At 48.5% G+C, this 19,651-nt stretch overlaps 1 pseudogene; it reads left to right on the top strand.

Moving 5' to 3' along the window:
* LOC133058675 (epididymis-specific alpha-mannosidase-like) overlaps positions 1 to 19,651 on the top strand; it is a 66,668-nt pseudogene that overhangs the window by 26,995 nt on the left and 20,022 nt on the right.

Below are 19,651 nucleotides of genomic sequence, written 5' to 3'. Positions count from 1 at the left end.
CACCGCTTCAGCCATCACCATCACAACTCTAAATACCACGACCGAGTCCGTCCCAAGCCTCCTCCATCCCACACCTCCAACACCACCTCCTCAGCCATCACCTCCACCGCCATCACCACTTCCATCGCCACCGTCCTCCATAATCTCAACCATTACATCCACGCCGTCACACCACCACCACCTTCACTACGGCCTAAACAATATCAACCACACCATGATCACCATCATCACCACCAACACCATTCCACCACCCCTTCCACCACCATCATCATCATCACCTTCAACACCACAACCACCATCTCCGCAACCCCCACCATGAACACCAAGGCCTCCAGCACCATCACCAGCACTACCACTATGAACACCCCTGCTGCCACGAATAACACCAACACCACCTCCATGGACCCTGTCACCACCATCCCTATCATCACCATGACCGTCACCATGCACAGTTGCACTGGGACGCAGTCCCCTCCCACCATCCAATGCCTTTCACAAGCCACACTTCACCAGCCCGGCAGGCAGGCATCATAAGTTTCAGTCTCATTTTGCAAAAACTGACAACAAAAAAGGGCAAAATTCAGTGGACCAGCTAAGGTTTTCTCTAGGGCATGGCTGAAGCTCTAACTCCGCCATCACCCCACGAAAGAGGAACCCCAGTTACCCCCTGTGACAAACACCAAAATAGCATTGGATATTGTCTAAAGATCCTTTTAGCATTATCGTCTCTTTTCCCTCTTTAATCTGGGGTCCCTCCCTCATCTGAAATTCTACTGTCCTGTTTCTAGACCTCATTCTACGTCAAGATTTGCCACTTCCATCCCAAAGGTGGTCTAGCCGACAGAACCCTCTCTTCTCAGACCCCCACATCCCTTTTCTTTTTTTAAATTTATTTATTTTTAATTGAAGGATAATTGCATTGCCATATTGTGTTGATTTCTGCCACACATCAACATGAATCAGCCACAGGCATACATACATCCCCTCCCTCTCGAACTTCCCTCTCATACGGCAAATTCCCACTAGCTATCCATTTTACACGTGGTAGTGTATGTTTGCATGCTTCTGTCTTTACGTTTGATCACGATGCCTGCCACAGAGCCCTCCTGTCTGCCAGGAGCTGCTCCTGTGCCCCCGTGCATGCTCACACCTAGGAGGAGGGCTGTCACCCCCCGCCCTGGTGCCTGTGAAGGCGCTGAAGCCGAGAGACTGAACTTCCCCCACCAGGCAGGTCTGCAGGGCCAGTACTGGCCTGGTTATCTGACTCCAAAGTCCGTGACTTTCTTCTTTCTCCTGTTAAAGATCTTTCGGTTTGACGCCGTAGCAAGGTGAGTGGGAACGGGGCGGCGACGCTTTAGTCGTCTTCATACAAACTCCCCAGTCTCCCTAGTGCAGCCTTGGGTCTCATCACCTGGCCTTCTTCCCATCTGTCTCCTTCCCACTGCCCCCGCCCTGCTCCAGTGACACGTCTCCAGTGCTTCCAGCCACAAGGTTTCCTATTCTTCCCACTTCAACAGCTCGTCTTGGACTCAGCTGAGGGGTCTCATGGTCCAGGCACCTCCACTGGGCCCCAGCACCTTATCACCTCCCCCTCTCCCTCCTGGAACTATAGGTGGTCTCTGGCAGTGACCGTCATCTGATTCTCCTCTGGGTCCCCAGGACTCAGAACAGGGTCTGGCCTGACAATGGTGGGAGCACAAGGGAGGGGGTGGGTGCTGACCCGCCCTCCTTGGGGGTGACCTCACGGGGACAGCCCTCACCTGTGGTCTCAGCCCACCACGCCCAACATGCTGAACTCCCCAGAGCGGTCACGCCTGCCCTCCAGCACGGCATCCAGAATCTTAGCAAATGAGGGTTCTCATCACTGGTGTGGGAAGGAACGTGGAACCCTGCAGTGTGGCTCCTCCCCAGGGGACTCTGTGAGGCTCTATAATATTCTGAAGACCAGCCAAGCGCCTAGGGCTCCTAGAGGACGGACACCCATTTCCTCCCACAATAACCGCCTGGTTCTAAGAACAAGATGTACACCTACTGACTTCAGTCCTCAGGGCAGTTCAGGAGATGGGGAGTCATTTTTTAAAATTTTATTTATTTTAATTGGAGGCTAATTACTTTACAATATTGTAGTGGTTTTTGCCATACGTTCACATGAATCAGTACATGTGTTCCCCATCCTGAAACCCCCTGCCACCTCCCTCCCCATCTCGTCCCTCAGGGTCATCCCAGTGCACTGGCTCTGAGAGCTTTGTCTCATGCATCTATTTCACATATGGTAATATACATGTTTTAATGCTGTTCTCTCAAATCATCCCACCCTCACCTTCTCCCATAGAGTCCAAAAGTCTGTTCTTTACATCTGTGTCCCTTTTGCTGTCTCACACGTAGGGTCATCATTACCGTCTTTCTAAATTCTATATATTTGCGTTAATATACTGTATTGGTGTTTATCTTTCTGACTTACTTCACTCTGTATAATAGGCTCCAGTTTCATCCACCTCATTAGAACTGATTCAAATGCATTCTTTTTAACAGCTGAGTAATATCCCATTGTGTATATGTACCACAGCTTTCTTACCCATGCATCTGCCAATGGGCATCTAGGTTGCTTCCATGTCCTGGCTATTGTAAACAGTGCTGCGATGAACACTGGGGTACACATGTCTCTTTCAATTCTGGTTTCCTCGGTGTGTATGCCCAGCAGTGGGATTTCTGGGTCGTATGGCAGTTCTAGTTCCAGTTAAGGAATCTCCACACTGTTCTCCATAGCGGCTGTACTAGTTTGCATTCCCACCAACAGTGTAAGAGGGTTCCCTTTTCTCCACACCCTCTCCAGCATTTATTGCTTGTAGGCTTTTTGAGAGCAGCCATTCTGACCGGCATGAGATGGTACCTCATTGTGGTTTTGAGGGAGTCTTAACCTAATATGCTTAACAGCCTCCTGAGGAGGAGGGAAGCAGGTTTCTCCTGCTGAGGCAGCGACCACCTTTCCTATGTCTCCTGTTCTCTCTGTCAGCTCCGTCCCTCAACTCTGGCTCTGCCCACAACACACTGGCCAGGTAGGTCTTGAGCAGCTGCATGAAGGTGACCCAGTGGCTCAAGCAAGATGGAAGGTTACTTCTCTGGTGGGGAAAAATCTGACTGCAGGCTCTTCTGGGCCACTAGGGGGCGCTGCGTCACAGAGAAATCCAGGCATCCGAGTTGCTTGTGTCGTTTGCTCTGAATCCCCTAGGGTGTCTCTGCCCTCCTTGCCTGGCTGCAGGTGGCTCACCTCACGGAAATGCCATCCTCTCAGAGAAGGGGGAAAGAGGATGGTGGCAGGCTGCAACCTTGTGAAGGTGACCCAGAATTTACCCTCATCACTTCTGCTCACATCCATTGTTCAGAACCTAGTCACATGGCCTATCTTCCACGGGAAGCTGAGAGATGCAGTCTCCAGCTAGAATTCTATTGTCCTTCCCTAAGCAGGAGTATGTGGTTCTGTTACTCAACGGCAGAGAGAAAAATAAATCTTGAGGGATTATTAGCTGTTTCACTCAATATTCACTTGTTCATTGGAATCTCAGGAATGTTTTTTTCCTGGAGTCTAGAAAACCTGTATAACAGTGACTTGATTCTTTAAGATACTTACTATTTACTTTCAAAGAAGGGGTGGGGGGAGGTTTAGGACTGATTCTGCAGCCCATTGACGTTTCTTATATTTTCACATCCTCTCCCACATAATCAGAGAAGGAAACAGCAACCCACTCCAGTGTTCTGGCCTGGAGAATTCCACGGACTGTCCATGGGGTCGCAAAGAGTCAGACACAACTGAGCGACTCTCACTTCACTTCCCACATAATCAGAGAATGGCTGCCACTTCAGTCATCATAAAGCCATATTTGCACATTCAAGGAATAAAAGGAGTACAAGTGAGGCTTACCTTCTCTTTTTTTTTTTTTTTGTATTAAAAAGGTGGAAATTCTTGTCCTGAAACCCAAGCAGGTGAAACCCATACATCTTTTTTAATATGACCATAGCCTGTGCCCACTACTCCATTCACGGTCTGTGAAAACAAATTTCTGACACAACAAAATGATCTTGCCATGACTGATCAGACCAGTGAAACCCTTGGCTTTGGGTCGGTGTCCAGTGAGCAAAGTGAGAATTCTGAGTCATGAATTCTGGGCCATGGAGTCTGCAGCCATCAGGCCTGCCCTCCTCAGTCTTCCCCTCTGGGGAGAGGGCGTGCCCTCCACAGCTCACTGTTTCCCCTGCCCAGTTTGATGATATTGACCCACCCTCCCTCAACCAGGACCCTCCATCCCCCAGTCTTCCCCTTCCTCTCCAGAAGCCCCTTCTTGGCCTCCTCTGTTTCCTGCTCCCCCTCTGCTGATCCCAGTGGTCCCTGAAGGCTCAGAGCCCCACCCCAAGTCCAACAGCCTGGCTGACCCTCATCACCTCCTCTGTGCGCTAGACCCTGAATCTTCCTCAGGTCCTCCCTAGCCTCCCATGTCACCTTCTTCCTGGATGAGCCTTGTATATGGATCTGATTACAGCTCTGTCCCATAACCCTGGAATCATCTTCAGGGCCACAGCCAGTGTCCCAGCCTGGGCAACTCATCAATGAAGGGCAGTTCCCACTTCAACAGCTCGTCTTGGACTCAGCTGAGGGGTCTCATGGTCCAGGCACCTCCACTGGGACTTAACACCAGTGACTCGAGGGCTTCCCTGATGGCTCAGATGGTAAAGAATCTTCCTGCAATGCAGGAGACCTGGATTCAATCCAGGATTCAATCCCTGGGTTGGGAAGATCCCCTGGAGAAGGGAATAGTTACCCACTCCAGTATTCTTGTCTGGAGTATGCCATGGACAGAGGAGCCTGGCAGGCTACAGTCCGTGGGGTCACAAAGAGTTGGACACGACTGATCGACTAACACACACACACACACACACACACACACACACAAACAGAGTGATTCGCGCTCTTGGAGTCTTCCTTTTCTCTCCATAAAATGCAGGCTGTGGGGACTTCCCTGGTGGTCCAGTGGTTAAGAATCTGCCTCCTGGATGCAGGGGTCGTGGGTTTGATCCCTGGTCAGGGAACTAAGATCCCACATGCCTCGCAGTGTAGCAATAAATAAAAATAATAAATAAATCTTAAAAACAATGCAGGCTATAACTCCTAGCTGATAAATAATGTTTGGGGGAATCCTTGGTGAACATTAATTAATGGTTTATCAAGTCTGGGAGACTTTCTGCAGTCACCCTGATCTTTGGTTCATTTGTGGTGGCTCATAAATCATTAATAAAGAAGAGAATATTTAGATGATTCTGGGATTGGACCTCTGTGTTAATATCTATAGCAGCAAGGCCCTCCTTGCCAAATGGAAGGCACTCCAGCCCTGAAAAGTCAAGGGCCTCTCAGGGAGTTACAGGGTGAGGGGCCACCACACTTTTATCAGCAAGGCTGATCTCTTTGCAGAAGAACACGGGTTTCTCTACGAAACGTTTGGGATCCGGCCGCAGTTCTCCTGGCAGGTGGACTCATTTGGTGCATCCGCCACGACCCCCACCCTGTTTGCCCTGGCAGGCTTCAATGCCCACATCATCTCCCGGATAGATTATGACCTGAAGGAGACCATGCAGAATGACCAGGTGAGCCATGAGCTGCATCCATGGCTGTTGACTCACCTCTGCTTTTTCCCCTCTTTTTCTCACTGCTTCTCAGAGCCCCTGCTATTCTCCCGAGCATTTGGGATGCTGGCGGCTACATAGGCCATGGGATGTCCCAGGCCCATCTTTGCCCTGCTGTGCCCTCCAGCATGAGTGGTTCTTTCCTCCCGCAGGTCTAGCTCCTGGCTGAGCTGCAGACCCAGCTCGGATGCCTGTGGCTCTGAGTCCCCTTCCCTGCTTCAGCTGGGCTGGAGCTGCCTTCTTCTTTGAGTCTCCAAAGGGATTGGCACAGACCTGCACTCAGTAAACTGTGATCAATGCAGAGAGGAGGTGGTAGGGGGTTCAGGGTACCTGGGACGTAATAACTCTTCTGATGGGTGAGCGGAGAGTACGAAAGAATGTAACATTCAACAATCACAGAGACACTGCCTTTGCCATCTACAAAGTGCCAGGCCTTGTGGGAGCCACTGTCCTCTGGGTTTCCTTTAATTCCCACAGCAGCCTATGATGTAGTTTCTCATTACTGGGGCTGAATTAATAAGGTACCAGAAACTGGGAGCTCCCAACCACAGAAAATGTTATTCACTGGTCTGGAGGCCAGAACTCCAAGATCAACCCTGGACATGGCCATGCATCTTCTGAGGATGTCAGGGAAGGGTCTGCTCTAGGCTTCTCTCTGCTTCTGGTGGCCTCAGGCGTCCTTGGCCTGGAGACAGCCTACTTCTTCCTGTGTCATCACGTCATTTTCTTCTGTGTCTGTCTGGGTCCAATTTCTCCTTTTATCCCTACTTGAATGGACAAATGTCCATCCTCATGATAATTTTTCCTCAATAACCTCTGTAAAAGCCTTATTTCCAATTAGGTCATATGAGCTAAAGGGGTTAGGACTTCAACATATGTTTTTTTGGGAGGACACTATTCAACCCAAAACAGGTAGTGCTAAAATTATCCTAGATGGAGAAATTAAGGCCAAAAATGTAAGGATTTCATGCAGGATCACACAGATAATAAGTTTTGGAGAACAGGGGTAGCATGGAGTTATCAAAGAGGAATTGGGCTCCCAGTGGGCAAGAGAAGTAAGCTTTTTAATGACCCCCACCGAGCTTTAAAAAGTAAGCTTTTTAATGACTCCACACACTTTCTCTGGCAGCTCGATTCTCCTGCAGGTAAATGTGTGATCTGGGTGTGATTCCCAGGGATTCGTGTGCCAATCACAGAGGAGTCAGGAACTGTGTATGGATCAGATGTAATGCTCCTAGAAGCAGGATTTTATCCCTGCTTCATAGCCCTGAGCACTTTCTAAGCATCAGAATGTGAAAATGAACCCTACCCTTAATGAGAGGTGATGAGCTCCCCATGTTGGAGGGATTCAAGCAGATTTAGAAAGAGTATGATTGGCAGGTCCTGGCAGAGTCCTTCCCTGAGGAGGGGTGGGGTGAATGTGCAACCCCCTGTGGCTTTGGGAGGTCAGGAGGAATCTTGAGGAGAAGGCAGCAGAGGGAGACTTGACCATGAACCACTGAGAGAGGAGCGGGGTGCAGGGAGCCATGAGACTCAGGCGGGGTCTGGGGAGGGGAGCCGGGCAGCCCTGTTGCCCCTGGGCCCTCACTCTGTTCCCTCTGGGTTTGCAGGGGATGCAGTTCGTGTGGAGAGGATCCAGGTCCCTGTTGGCGCAGCAGGAAATCTTCACACACATCCTGGATGGGAACGGCTACTGCTCGTGAGCTCTTGCCTTGGGCCAGGCCCTGTTCCCAGCCCTCTCCCTGAAGCACGTCAGCCCCCACCCTCACGGCCACCCCTGAGGGGACTCACCAAGCACCCATCTTACAGAAAGAGCAACTGAGGTCTAGACACCCAGCCAAGGTCCTGCGGTAGCAGCCGTTCGGCAGCAACATTGGGCTCAGGAGACTGCTCCCAAGGTTCCAAGTCATGGGAACAGCCCTCCTGTGGGCTGTCTGGTTGGAAGACCTGGGTTCCGTCCCTATCTGTCCCTTTGAGCCTGTGAGGCTGCAGGCCGGGGTTGAGCCCCTCTTTGAAGAGGGGTGATCGTCAGCAGGATGAAGGGGCAGCTGGGAGAAGAGGCCTGGTGGGGGGAGGGGGACTCACTACCATGCTCTGGGTGCCCTGCAGGGTGACGTGCCCGAGATCCCACAGGGCTGAAAAGTGGCGACTCTTGTCCACTAGGCTCTCATCTGCCCACCACTTGCCTGTCCGTCCAACTGATGGGAGACAGAGGCCTCGGGCAGGCCTGCCCTTCCAGCAGGGTGTCACCTCTAATGTTCCTCTGTTTCTCAGTAAAGGGTTTTACTGGAATTTGAAAAAGCTGTCTTCCCAGATCCACCCTGGGATGGAATGTACCCCAACAAGACTGTTCTGTCACTCTGAGCAACATCCAACGCTATGCTAACACCCTGTCCTACAATGTGAGGAAACGAGCCCCCTGGTTTTTGACATAATACATCCTCTGGCCCTGGGTAAGTCAGGGTTCCGCAACTCTTCCCAAGGACTGCTCTGAGAGGACCACCTTGGACTCAGGTCCACCTCTCACCAGATCAGTCTCCATCTGGGCAGTGGGCCAGGCAGCCATCCCAGCTCTGGCTCAGGCCTCTCTCCCTGCAGCCCCCAACCCTCGAGTCCTCACCCACTCTACCAGCTCTTTCCCCCACCCTGAGTCAACCCCAGACTCTCCCATCTGAAATGCAGTCCCTCACCCAAGTGGGTCTCTTGCTTCTACCTAGCCATCTCCTCCTTTTCCCTTTTCATGGCTGGGGCCTGAATCCTGGCTGCTTACTCAGCTGCTGTGAGACTCAGGGCCCTCTAAGCCTCAGTTTGCTCATCTGTAAAATGGGGATGATGACAAGACCTGCTTCATAGGTTCAATTTGAGGTCAAGTGCCAAAAGTATGCCCAGGGGACAGTGCCTAACCCTGCATCCTCATTGTTGTCACAGCTAAACTTTATGGAGCCCCTACTGAGAGAGGTGTTAAGTTGGTAAAGAATCCGCCTGCAATGCAGGAGACTGTAGTTCGATTCCTGGGTTGGGAAGATCCACTGGAGAAGGGATAGGCTACCCACTCCAGTATTTTTGGGTTTCCCTTATGACTCAGCTGGTAAAGAATCCACCTGCAATGTGGGAAACCTGGGTTTGATCCCTGGGTTGGGAAGATCCCCTGGAGAAGGGAAAGACTACCCACTCCAGTATTCTGGCCTGGACAATTCCATGGACAGTATAGTCCATGGGGTCACAAAGAGTTGGACACAACTGAGCAACTTTCACTTTCACTTACTGTGCCCCAAGCACTGTTCTATGGGATACACTTGCCTTATACATTTAATCTGCCCCATTGGGCGGAGGGGGCAGGCAGCATGTTATTCCATTTGCCGATGAGGGAACTGAGAGTCAGAGAGGTTAAGAAATCTTCCTAAGGCCACACAGCTACTTAGCAGGGCAGTTGGGAAAGTGAAATTTGTGTTCAGACTCAATCAGATAAGTCCCACAGCCTGCTTTTTAGCATTTGACTACCATTTTAAATGCTATTTACTTTGTTTGCTATTTTTATTTACTACATTTTTATATAGGTGCATATATTAGTAAAAATTTTTAGCAAACAAAATTCTATACATTAGGTCAATAGGCCAATTGGCATGACAAAGTCAAAATATATAAATACATATTACTTTAGCTGCAGCTTGAAGCATAACTGAAAATGTCTGCAGGAAGTAAAGAAACAAGAGGATGAAATATTTACTTACTCAACAATTCAAAATAGAATTTGAGGTTTACAAAAGGAAAATAAAAACATCTGCCTAAAATAAAGGGCTTCCCTGGGGGCATTAATGGTTAAGAACCTGACTGCCAATGCAGGGAATGTAAGAGACATGGGTTCGATCCCTAGGTTGGGAAGATCCCCTGGGGGAAGGCTCAGCAAACCCACTCCAATATTCTTCCCTGTAGAATCCCATGGACTGAGGAGCCTGGTGGGCTACAGTCCATAGGGTCGCAGACTTGGACACGAATGAATTGACTTTGCACGCATGCACACCTAAAATAACTTGGGTCCAGATCGCAAAATTTTATATCATTGTGTGCCCTCCTGTACCCAATCCATTATGAAGACTGTCAAATTGGGGTCCTATAGGTTTTATAAATCTAGGCTTGCCTCAGTAACATGCTGATCCAGTACTTCCTTCTGGAGATGGCTCTGAGCACCCCTGGAACAAACCTTGCATGTCCAGTCATGAGCATCTCTGCCCTCTGACCAAAGCCTTTGATTGGATCCAGGCAGGCTCTCTGGGGCTGCTCGGCCCTGTCTCAGGGGTCTGTCTACCTGTGACAGGGAAGTTAAGTTGTTTATCATGCTATCCATCCTCATCATTTTTTGTGGTGAGCTCATAACAAAATTCAGAAGACAGATGACACATATAGATCTCGTGAATTTATCTTTTTAGCCAGCTTGAGGGAGGGCATGGCAACCCGCTCCAGTATTCTTGCTTGGAGAATCCCGTGGACAGAGGAGCCTGGCTGGCTACAGTCCACAGGGTCGCAAAGGTCAGATGTGACTGAGCAACTGTCATGCATGCCCGCCAGGCTCCTTTGTCCATGGAATTCTCTAGGCAGAGATATAAGAGTGGGTTGCCATTCTCTTCTCCAGGGGATCTTCCTGACCTGGGGATTGAACCCAGGTCTCCTGTATTGCAGGCAGATTGTTTACTGTCTGAGCCCCAGGGTAGTCATCCTGAGAACCAATAAACTCTGATGGTCTCATTACACTGGCCACTTCTAGGACTAATTTTGCCCGGGCTCACCTGTCAAAGCCTAAAGAGAACTTTCTTTGCTCCTATCTCCTTGTGCCCTTGAGAGCTGGACAGAGGTCTCCTCTGCAAAACTTCTGTGAGCCAGGAGAGGCAAACTTTAATGTATGGAATCAGAGATGATAGATATCAGATTGAGTCTAAGATTTGAGTTACACATGCAATGCATTTGAACAACTTTATGCATTGCATAATTTTATCTCAAAGTAAGATTTTGCCTCCTGTGAGCCCTGCCTCTTACATATATTCTCACTATAATTATATTTTATGTCAAACTTCAACAATGATAATTTAGAATACTGTGACTCTTAGGGGAAACTTTTTTATACTGCTGCTTTCTCTTTTTTTACTGAAATATAATTAACATATAACATTGTTTTAGTTCCAAATGTACGTCCTAATGATTCCATACGTGTAAATATTGCAAAATGACTGCAATAGATTTAGTTAACATCTGTCACCACACATAAATATAAAATATTTCCTTGTAATGAAAAGGTTAATATCTACTCTTTTAGCAGCTTTCAAAAATAGAACATAGCATTATTAGTGACAGTCACCATGCTATACACTAATCCCCATGACTCATTTATTTTGCTTCTGGAAGTTTGTACCTTTTGACCCCCATCATGCATTTCAATCACCCTCCAGCCCTTACTCCTGGCATTCACCAGTTTATCTCTGTACATGAGCTTATTTTTCATGTTATTTTTTAAAGATTCACATATAAATGACATCATATGGCATTCATCTTCCTCTATTTGAGTTCTTTCACTTAGCATAATGCCCTCAAGTTCCAATCCATGTTGTTGCACATGGCAGGATTTCCTTGTGTGTTTTTTTAAATGACTGAATAACAATTTGTTCTGCATATATATCACATTTTCTTTTTCTGTTCCTCTCTTGATGGACACTTAGAAGTGAAGTGAAGTGTAAGTGACTCAGTCGTGTCCGACTCTTTGCAACCCCAAGGACTATTCTGTTCTTGGAATTCTCCAGGCCAGAATACTGGAGTGGTCAGCCTTTCCCTTTTCTAGGGGATCTTCCCAACCCAGGGATCAAACCCAGGTCTCCCACATTGCAGGTTGATTCTTTACCAGCTGAGTCACAAGGGAAGCCCAAGAATACTGGAGTGGATAACCTATCCCTTCTCCAGTGGATCTTCCCAACCCAGGGATCAAACTGGGGTCTCCTGCATTGCAGGGGATTCTTTACCAACTGAGCTATCAGGGAAGCCCTGATGGACACTTAGGTGACTTCATATCTTCATATTTTAAATAATGTTGCAATGAACATGGTGGTGCAGATATCTTTAGTAATTTTGTTTTCTTCAGATAAATATCCAGACGCTATCATGTGTAGCTCTACTTTTAATTGTTTGAGGAACTTCCAGCCTGTTTTCCACAGTGGCTTCACCCCAGCAGTTGATACTCCCACCAACAGTGCAAGAGGGTTCCCCTTTCTCCGCATCCTCACCAACACTCGTTGCTTCTACTATGTGACAGGAAACCCATTATGACAGGTGTGAGGTGTATCTCCTTGTGGTTTTGATTTGCATGTCTCTGACGATCAGTGATGTTGAGCATTTTTCCATGTGTCTATTGGCCATCTGTATGTCTTTTTTGGGAAAAATGTCTGTTCAGGTCTTTGGTTCAATTTTTAATCCATTATTTGTTACTGAGTTGTATGAGTTCCTTATATAATTTGGGTATTAATCCTTTATCTGATATATAATTTGCAAATATTTCCCCCTGTTTGGTAGGTTGTCTTTTCATTTTCTTGAAGTTTTTTATGCTGCACAAAACCTCTTTAGTTTGATGTCATTCCACTTATTTATTATTTCCTCTGTTACCCTTGCTTTTGGTGTCAAATACAAAAGAGAAGTATCATCCAAATGAAACCCAGCAGGACCCTTCTCAGGGACAGACTCCCACACCCTCCCTGTCCCTCATCTCTTTTTTGTAGAAAAGCTTTAGCTTCCTAGATATTCCCTGAGTTTCCAAGAGCAAATTCAATCAGAGAAAAGAGAAAATGAAGAGACAAAGGAATGCAGTAAGAAAAGGAAATAAGAATAGCTTAGGACCTGCAGATCCTCCAAGGACTATGGATACTATCGAGAGCCAAGTACTTGAGTTGTTTTGCAGACACAAAAACCCACACCAGGCAAAGGAGTTGACTGTGTGCTGACCACCAGTATGTAGATGTCAGGTTAACTGGAGCCAGAAATACCCTAATACCCCAACCAAGGAAAAGAAATTCCATGAGCTAATAATGCATGCTGCAACCCTCACATCTAATGTTGCCTTTGAAAATTCTCCTCTGAAAGCCGTTTGGGAGTTTGGATTGTTTGAGCATGAGCTGCCCATTCTCCTTGCTTGGTGCACTGCAAATAAACTCTCTATCCATAGATACATAAATAGATAGATATAGATATGTGTGTATACATATATGTATGCATATACATGTACATACTTTTTTTTTTTTTTTTTACAAAACCCAGTTATCAGTAGTTTGGCTTTGCTTTGCATGGAATGAGTGAACCAGAGTTTGGTCCAGCAACAAAGGCCTCAGCAAGGAGATTACCACCTATGTTTTCTTCTAGGAGTTTCATAGTTTCAAGTCTTATGTTCAATTCTTTAATCCATTTTGAGTTAGTTCTTGTGCATGGTGTTAGACAGTGGTCCAGTTTCATCCTTTTACATGGCTTCCAGTTTTCCCAACATCGTTTATTGTAGAGACTCTCCTTTCCTCATTTTATATTCTTGGCTTTTTTGCCATAAAGTAGTTGATCATATATGCCTGGGCTTATTTCTGAGCTTTCTGTTCTCTTCCATTGATCTACATGTCTCTTTTCATTCCAGTACCAGACTATCTTGCTTACTGCAGCTTTGGAGTACAGTTTGAAAATAGGGCAGGTGATTTCTCCAGTTTCATCCTTCTTTCTTAAGATTTCCTTTGCTATTCAGGGTCTTATGTGGTTCCACACAAATATTAGGATAGTTTGTTCTGTGTCTGTGATGAACATTGGAATTTTCATAGGGAGTGCATTGAAACTGTGGATTACTTTGGGTAATATAGATATTTTAACAATGTAAATTCTTTCAATTGTGAACAGAAAATATCATTCCATTTATTTGTGTCTTCTTAAATTTCAATCATCAATGTCTTATAGTTTTCAGTGTACAGACATTTCACCTACTTGGTCAAATTTATTCCTAGGTATTTTAATCAGTTTGATGCAAAGTGGAATTGTTTTCTTGTTTCTTTCTGAGAGTCTGTTATTAGTGGATAGAAACACTAATAGGCAAGTGATTTCTGTATATTGAGTTTGTATCTTGCATCTTTACTGGATTCATTACTTGTAACAGATTTTGTCTTTAGGGTTTTTATACATATAGTATCATTACATCTGCCAAAAGTTTTACTTCCTCTGTTCCAATTTGGATGTCTTTTTTTCCCTTGCCTAATTACCATGGCAAGGATTTCCAATAATATGTTAGATAAAAGTGATGAGTGAACATCTGTGACTTTTTTCTGATCTTAGAAGAAAGGCTTTAAAAAATATTTATATTAATTGGAGGATAATTACTTTACAATATTGTGATGGTATCTGCCATACACCAACATGAATCGGCCATAGGCACACATGTGTCCCCTCCCTCCTGAATCCCCCTCCTTCTTCCCTCCCACCCCATAGCTCAGGTTGTCACGGAGCACCGACTTTGAGTTCCGTGTGTCGTACATCAAACTCCCACTGGCTATCACAGAAGAAAAGCTTTTCGCTTTTCATCAGTGTGCATGATGTTAGCTGTGAGCTTGTCACATATGGCCTTTTTGAAGTTGAGGCATGTTCCTTCCCTACCCACTTTGTTGAGTTTTATCATAATAGGATGTTGAATTTCATCAAATGCTTTTTATGCACCCCTTGAGTTGAATGTATGGCTTTTATCTTTCATTTTCCCAGTGTGGTATACAACATTGATTTGTGGATGTTGAAATATACTTGGATCCCTGGAATAAACCCCATGGTGTAGTATTTTTTTCATGTATTGCTGACTTTGGTTTGCTAACACTTCTTTTTTTGAGGATATTTTCACCTATGTTCATCGAGAATATCAACCTGTACACCTGTTTTCTGCAGGATTCTTTTTTGGTTTGTTTGTTTGCTGTCAAGGTAATGTTGGCCTCACAGAATTAAGTTGGAAACAATCCCTCCTCTTTAATTTTTTGGAAGAGTTTGAGCAGCACTGGTATTATTTTCTCTTAAATTTTTGGTAGAAATCACCAATGAAACTGTTTCTGAACTTCTGTTTGCTGGAACGTTTTTTGACTTTGACTCAGTTTTGTAACTGGTAATCAGTCTGTTCAGATTTCCTACTTATTCATGAGTCAGTCTTGGTAGATATATAAGAGTTTACCAACTGTATTAAATTTTGACAACCTTTTTGAAGATGAAATTAATGGCAATAAACATGAGCAACCCATTACCATTGTTATTTATACTTACTATGTTGTTACTATTAATGACATTAGTAAGTAGTAATACTGATGGACTCTAACAAATGCTCAGGGAGTGAAATCAATTAGAAAGAGGAAGACGTATGATCTCACTTATATGTGAATTCATGAAAAAAAAAAACCAAACTTAAGGAAAAAGAGATGATTCGTGGTTTCCAGAGGTGAGGTCAGGGTGAAGAGAATTGGGGAAAGGTACTGGAGAAGTACAAATATCCAGCTATATGATAAACCAGTCCTAGGGGTGTAAGTTATAACATGATAAAGAGAGTGGGAGATAGAAGGAAACACTCAGGGCATTGAGCTTGCCAGCTGACTTGAAAGGTTATTGCCCACCATGGGGAGTGGGAGGGTGGTCTTTGGGGGTTGAAGGGGAATTCACCCTGTTTAGTTTGGGCTCTGCAAGGCACTGCTTCTGTTCCCTGGCCTGCAGGGATGCGACAGGCAGTTCTTCAATGCCTCGGTGCAATTTGCCAACATGGACCATCTAATGGGCTACATCAACAAGCACATACCCCAGTTTGGTGTCCTGATGGTGTACGCCATGCTGGGAGAATACTTCCAAACTCTGTACTCTGAACACAAGCCAGTGCAGGTCCGAGACCACTGTGACTTCCTGCCGTATTCTTCAGGTATGAGCCTCTGGGGGTTAAGGTGGTGATTTGGTGCCAGGGAGTTAAAATGCCTCCAAACGCAGTGTCTGCTCAGCCCTGAGCTTGGAGCCTGCTCGGGGGACTGGGGGAGATATGGGCACTGCTCGTACCTACCTGATCCACCAAGGTACACAGCCTGGTCCCACCACGATGAACCTCTCACCAGGGTCCACACTCAGCAGGTTCCTGTCTCTATGCCCTTCACTACCGTGCTCCCTGTGGGAGTGCTCTCCTCCCACCCTCTCTTCCTGGAAAGTCACCTCCTCCAGGAAGCCTTTCCTGACTTTAAGGCTAGATCCCTTGGCCCCTCCTTGCCCCCAGGGCCCCAGTTTTCACTGATTACCACATAGTCCTTATTGGGGAACCTTGTCTTCCTCAAGCCTGTGTCCTGGAGGCTGGGATGGTTTTGGTCTAAGGGGTGAAAGGTCTTGCGGTGAGTCTTCTGCCTGGGTATATGCATACCGTGGGATCTGTCCTCTGTTAGGAAAAGAAGGATATTCGTGGTGCTTAGTGCATCAAAGGTAAAAATGAAGGAGAAGGAGGAGAGCCCTTAGCCTAGTGCCTGACCCAGAGAGAGGTCACAGCAGATGTTGCAGTTAATAGTTTATGATAGCATCTGCGTCACATGGGGTCAGGTCCCACTTGGGACATGATCTGGGCAGTCCCTCCTAAGGAATCTTAGTTCAGGGCCTGCGGTGACTTAAAGGCAGCCCAGAATCAGCAGAACTCTCAGGCCCAGCCCCACGGTCCCTGATGCTGAGCTCCTTGCAGACTCGGCTCCCCTGTCTGCCAAGCCAGGCAGGACTTTCCCACACACAGCATCCCATCCATAGCTGGGGAGGCAGAAACACCCTAGACAGCCCGGCCCAGGGCCTGATCAGGACATCAGTAGGGAATGCTTTTGGCCAAATGGTCGAATCCTCTGCAACCTTGATTGCATAAAACCCCGGAGTCCTTGAAGGATCTTTGTCCTCCTGCTCCATCTTTGCACAGAATGAGAAGCCAAGAGGCTGTGGAAGGTAGGATCAAGGTTGGAAATGGCCCAGGTCAGCTTTAGCCAGGACATCCCAGGGACAAATCAGACCCTGCCTCCAGCCAGCTTTGCCCAGCCCCAGATCCATGCTGGGATCACTCAGCTGGAGAGGTCCTTGTGGAAGGGAGAGAGGAGATGTGAGGCTCTCCACACGGGACAGGCAGGTAAGCCAGGCTCACAGGGGCGTCCTCTAGCTGAACATTCACCATGGGGCCAGGGTCCCTGGAGCTAGGTCTATCCGGGCCTGTCCGCTGCCCGCCCTCACCATTCGGCAGGCACGGTGCCTCAGGAGGGCTGGCCCCACACGGTGACTCGGACGCTCACCTGGGCTTAGATCACAGCTTCTCACCTCATGGGCTGGGTTGCTTCCAGTAAGGGATGTCACCGCTCTGAGCCCCCGTTTGGTTATCAGTGAAGTGGGGCCCAGGAGGACTGGAGGGACACCGACACGGCAGTTCAACCGTAAATGCTTCTCTTCTCATCTCCTTCCCTTGCAAAGAGACACCAGGATGGGTCCCCACCAGGAGGGGTTGGTTCCGGGCTGGGCGCTGCCCTGACTCCCGCAGACCTGGGTTGGTCGTGCCTCTCGGGCCTTGGCCTCTCATCTGAGTGGTGAGAAGGGGAAGCTGTTTAGCTCTCAGGACACCTCCTGGGGACCTATGATTAGGGAAGGACTGGCTTCTTCTCCCCTAATGGGAAGTGGGAGGGGCTACATAGATGTGGGCAGGGCTCTGCCCCAGGTGAAAGTGGATGCTCTGTGTGGGCCTGGTTACACTTGAGGTGGGAGGGGTTACAAGGATGTAGGTGGGGTTATGTTGAGGCTGGGGTCGGAGGTGCGGGGCGGGGGGAGAAGAAGTCTGTATGGACGTGGCTGCATCCAGGTGGAAAGGACGCAGAGAAGTCCTGTGGGTGTGTGGAGTGGGCGTGGCTACATTGCTGAGTCCTGGAGGAGACGCCATTTAATCAGAAACTGGACATAACAGAGGAGGCTTGGGTCCTGATCGGAGGACAGTGGGATCTTGACAGCCTTGGCAAGTTGGTGCTGAGCTTAGAGCTGAGGCTGTGGAGGGACTGTGTCTGACCTGTACACACTCGACATGGGGGAGGAGCTGTGGAGGACCCTTGCATCTGGCCCCACAGCTGTGATCCTTCCCCAGGCCATGTGGCTACCCCTCCTGGTCTGAGCCAGGTCCTTTGAGGGAAGAACAGGGAATGGGAGCACAGCCAGCCTAGGGGAGGAGGCAGAAAGCAGAAATAGTAGGGAACAGTGAGCCACCTGCTGAGACACAGCCTGTCCCCAAGGTGCTCAGCCTCCGTCCTCCCACCCACACCCCCTTGTCCTCTCAATCCAGGGTGAGGACAGTGGTTTCTGGGCTCTCTCATCCCTCCCACCCCTCCCCGCAGGCAGCCAGAGGGACCCCACTGGAATGCAGGCCTGTCCAGGATCCTGTTCACCCTAGAAGTGACACACAGGGGCTGCCAGCACTCCAGGCACTTCCCCTCTGGGTCCTGTCCTCTTGGCCCTCATCCCACTCCCTCCTCCCCTGAAATCCTCCGGGACCTTTGCTCACAGGCTTTCCCAGGGTCCCAGGCTCACTGGGCTGTCTTGTCCCCATCATAGTCCTTCAGCACCCAGGCCTCTCCAGGCCTGGCGCAGCCCAGCCTGACCTTGCCACCTGCTTAGTTCCTCAAGGGCTCCTGGGCAGTTGCTGGCCTGGTTGGGGCAGGAGCCCTGATATCACCCCCCACCCAGGTTGCCTCCCCGGGTAACCTGGTAGGAGTCTACCCATCACTGACCCCATCTTCCTCTGTCTTCCAGGACTGAGGCTTTTAGGGGGCTCCAGGACATCCTAGCCACTACTAGCCTTTTCCTCCTAGGTGTGTTTCAGTCCTGGACCGGGTTCTACGCCTCCTGAAGTGGACTCAAGGGGCTGGCGCGGCGAGCCAGCGCTCTACTCTACGCTGGGGAGTCCATGTTCACACGCTTCCTGTTGGCTCCCCACGGGTTCCTGGACCCAGCCTCGTTCCTGCAGCAGCTCCAGCGGCTCCGCTGGGCAGTCTCCAAGGTAACGCCACACCTCTCCATGGCAGGAACAGGATCGGACCCTCCTGGGTGTGTGCATCCCCCTCCCTAGGCCACCAGAGCCTCCCGGTCCCTGGTCACTACAGGTCCACTTGACAGATGAGAACAGTGAGGTCACCCTGGGTCCCGGGACCCGTGCATGATGAAGCTGCATCAAGGCTAGGTCCCCAGACTTCCCCCTGGTGGCTTCAGTGAGCTTTAGAACCAGACCCACCCGGAGGGTAAAGGGCAGAGTGGGGCAGTATTGGTGCCCAGCCATCCTCTGCAGGTTCACATCTCAGCTGAGCTGTGTGGCCTCAGGCAAGTGACTTTCCCTCTCTGAGCCTGATTCTCTCCCTGGATAATCAGAAGCCCATGTCCACCTAGACAGGTGGCTGGCAGTTGACTATGACAATACATATACACTGCTGATCTCGGTGGCTGCCACAAAAGAAGATGTCCACAAATTTCATCTCTGCTTGTCTCCCACCATACTGATGAGAACCAAGAAGTGATAAAAACTTGTCTGCAGTCAGAAATGTGCCACACTGGCCATGACATTCACAAAGAGAACTGTTGGCAGGACTAGTCATTGTGTATGTGGGAGTGGGGGGGGGGTGGGAAAACGGATTGACTTTCCCATCCATCAGAGTGGGGACAAATGTGGCTTCACCCCATGGAGATGGAGACTCAACTCTCTCCTGTGAGGAAGAGGTAATATTGCTCCTGTAGGATGCAGACGAGTGTCAAGGTCACGTGTGGAGCACATCTGGAGCAAGTTAGTAGTACTTACGGGATGACTGGGCCACGGAGGTGAAGCTGGGGAGTTTACTTCAGTTCAGTTGCTCAGTCGTGTCCGACTCCTTGCGATCCCATGGACTGCAGCATGCCAGGCCTGCCTGTTCATCACCAACTCCTGGAGCCT

This window comes from Dama dama, chromosome 6 (assembly GCF_033118175.1).
Source record: "Dama dama isolate Ldn47 chromosome 6, ASM3311817v1, whole genome shotgun sequence".
Classification (NCBI taxonomy): Eukaryota; Metazoa; Chordata; class Mammalia; order Artiodactyla; family Cervidae; genus Dama; species Dama dama.
Note: the sequence above shows the minus strand (reverse complement) of the source record. Positions and strands in the feature narration are given on the sequence as shown.